The sequence below is a fragment of the Merops nubicus genome, unplaced genomic scaffold, assembly GCF_000691845.1.
Source record: "Merops nubicus isolate BGI_N331 unplaced genomic scaffold, ASM69184v1 scaffold29900, whole genome shotgun sequence".
Lineage (NCBI taxonomy): Eukaryota > Metazoa > Chordata > Aves > Coraciiformes > Meropidae > Merops > Merops nubicus.
Genome location: NW_008583377.1, coordinates 43,992 through 46,891, shown reverse-complemented (window position 1 = coordinate 46,891; position 2,900 = coordinate 43,992).

Below are 2,900 nucleotides of genomic sequence, written 5' to 3'. Positions count from 1 at the left end.
AGTGTCACCCCAAAACCCCCATGCAGGTCTGGGGCCGGGCAGCGGGCACGTGAAAGCACATCCCTGGCCATGGCTGGGTGGTGGACAGGTCCAGTGTCATCTAATTCAGGGTACAGAACCACGTCCGCGTCACCACGAGGTGTAAAAGCCGAGATTATTTGTGACTTCCATCATCTGTAGAGGTTTGGCAGTATGCAGGATGGATTATTCGGAGGCAGTTTCCTTGCCCGTAGATTTGCATGTGGCACATACCCTTCATCTCTTCTTCTTGCAGTTTTTCTGTGAGTTGCCATCAATCACGTAAAGTTTACGACCGCTGCAGCTTGTTTTGCATTTATTTTATCTGCTTTTTGTCCAGAGCTTACCTTTAACAGCAGCATCACATACTGTGAAATTTTTATTAATACTCGAGGGTAGGCAGAGTATCAACATTTCTTGAGTTGATCTGTGATAAAAAGTACAATGTACTTTTTGCTAACAGCTCGCCATTAAATTATTCTGTAAAGTATCTACCGTTCGCTGAATGGCGCTGTCAGGATTTACAGTAACTTTCCTGCCAGGCCTCTCGGTTTATATGACTTGTCTTTTTTATGATTGGTTGATAAATTAAGATGGTCCTACAAATGGGCACGTTTTGAAATTGAAGTTTAATTTGATTCAGGGCAGAATTGTAAATACCAAAATTTGTAGTCTCTAAATAGTGATTCATTCTGTCTGAAAGTGCAGGCTAGATTAACTCATTCAAGAATCGTAATTTAGTGATATCATGCAGCATGGAAAAAAATTCAGAGGGGGAAAAAAAAAATCTTGGAAAACTTGGGCTGAGTTCGTAGTAGGAGTCTCGTGAATGTTTCAGTATTGTCTGCACACAGAGACCATGCGAATTATTTTCTTCACAATAGTGAAATAACAAGGACCAAACTGGCTTGAGAGGAGGAAAATGTTTAAAATTTCCTACCTTGAGCAGCTTCATTTCTTTTTCTCATTCAAGGAATCTGTTTCCTCGAGCAGTGCTGAGCACAGCTACGTGATGATCCTGCATCTCTCCAAAATAAAGGCCTGAACTAATGAGATGCCGGATCCCTCCTGATCGTGAGCTCTGTCAATTCCCCTCGTAGTCGATGGGATTGCGGATGTTTGGCATTCTGGAGAACTGCTGAATGCCGTTCTGGATTGGGCCCTGTGCATTTTACCTGGTTGGTAAAATAAGGGTCGCTTCCTTTCCTTAAGGCTAAAGAGCAGGGAGCATAATTTTGAAGTAAACCGGGTTCTAATTTTCACTTCTTATGGAGAAATCCTAATAAAGTAGTTGTTGCTGCACAGATAGTCGCTCATCATTTCTGCCTTGTTTCAAGTTCTTTGATTACACATCTGAGCTAAGGGAGTTAGATAACCCTGTCTCCAAAGAAAACTTGTGTCAGAGCTGTACAAAAAGGTAGTACTTTCTCATTAGGGGCTGACGTGGTTTTAGCACTGAACAGATCTATGGTGAATAGATGTCATCTGTTCTTCGTTTTTCAGCTGTGGTTTTGTGTGTGAAATGCTGTTGACTGGGATAATTTTCATCCCGCGCTTCCTGGCTGATTGTGGCAAAGCCAAACGCCGTGTAGGGCTTTGGAGTGGGAGATCTAAGTATTTATTAGCAGAAGCTTGTTAAATTTCTTGTGTGGTATTGGCATAATGGGCTCACATGAAGCAGGCAGACGCTGGACCAAAGAAAGTAGTTGGCTTGTGAAAAGATAGGAACGATTTCAGCTCTATGAACTGGTAACTCCTTGAATTCATCCATGAATACTTGTCAAGTTTAGCACTTTGCTCTATGTTCAATGGCCGTTTAGGTCAGGCTGGAGTCCTGCAGGGTGGCTGAGGAGAGAGTTTTTGGATTTACATCTCCTTTGCATCTCATAGGTGTATGAGTTAATCTGGGAGAAAATGATCAGCACCTTTGTCGATCAAGATGAGTTAACAAAATTGATTACAGAAATCGATACAGAAATTTGTAATGAGTGTGCTTAAACACCTGACGCTATATTCCTTACTAAAGACGTTCCAGCCAAAGGTTTGGTAACAGTAACTCTTGGCTACCTAGAAATTAATCTGTTTCCTGTTAAAAAGCCAATGCATATCAGATGGATATTAAATAAACCTGTGTCTGTAGCTGCTCTGCTGTTAAGAGGTTATTCATAGCTACATTGTAATCATATCTCCTTAGGAAAAGTTTGGAAAGTAAATTTGTACATACAATACTGCAAGCTATGTTTATGGATGGACTTAGGAAGTGCTGAGGCCCTTGGTATGATTTTTAATTACATGGGCATGGGAGATGTTAGGTTTTGGAGAAAGCCGCCTCGTGCGAGTCAAGGCTCGGGATGTGGAGGGTAAATTTAACATAAAATGCATTTGACATGCAAGGAGTATCAAAAGTGACACGGGAAGCACATTTAACCTTCACAAACATAAAACTCTGTAACTGGGAAAGAAATGGTGCTTCTGAAGATTTCTACACGGATCTTGACAGCCTAAGCTATCTCTCTAACTGTGTATTTCTGGATAGCTGTACAGAGACATTAGATGCATGAAATAAGAGTTCTGAGACGACGTGGAGCTGGAATACTGGTACTACGTCAAGGACTCAAACTTCCTTTTTTTCTCTGCCCAAGAGTTTCCTATTTATCCAGTTCTAATCTAATCGGTATCAAAGTCTGCCTTGGTGGCTGGGATTTTGCACCCTGCTGTACGTGTCGTTCCTCTTCCCCTGAGGTGTGAATTGGTTTTGGTCTTCTGAGACCGAAGTATTAACTGGTCGTTCAATATTCATTCTGTTTCATCTGGCTGAAGTAGGACTGTTTCTCCTATTTAAGCCAAAAGGCACATAAGCCTTAAAGCTGGCGCTCTGTAGG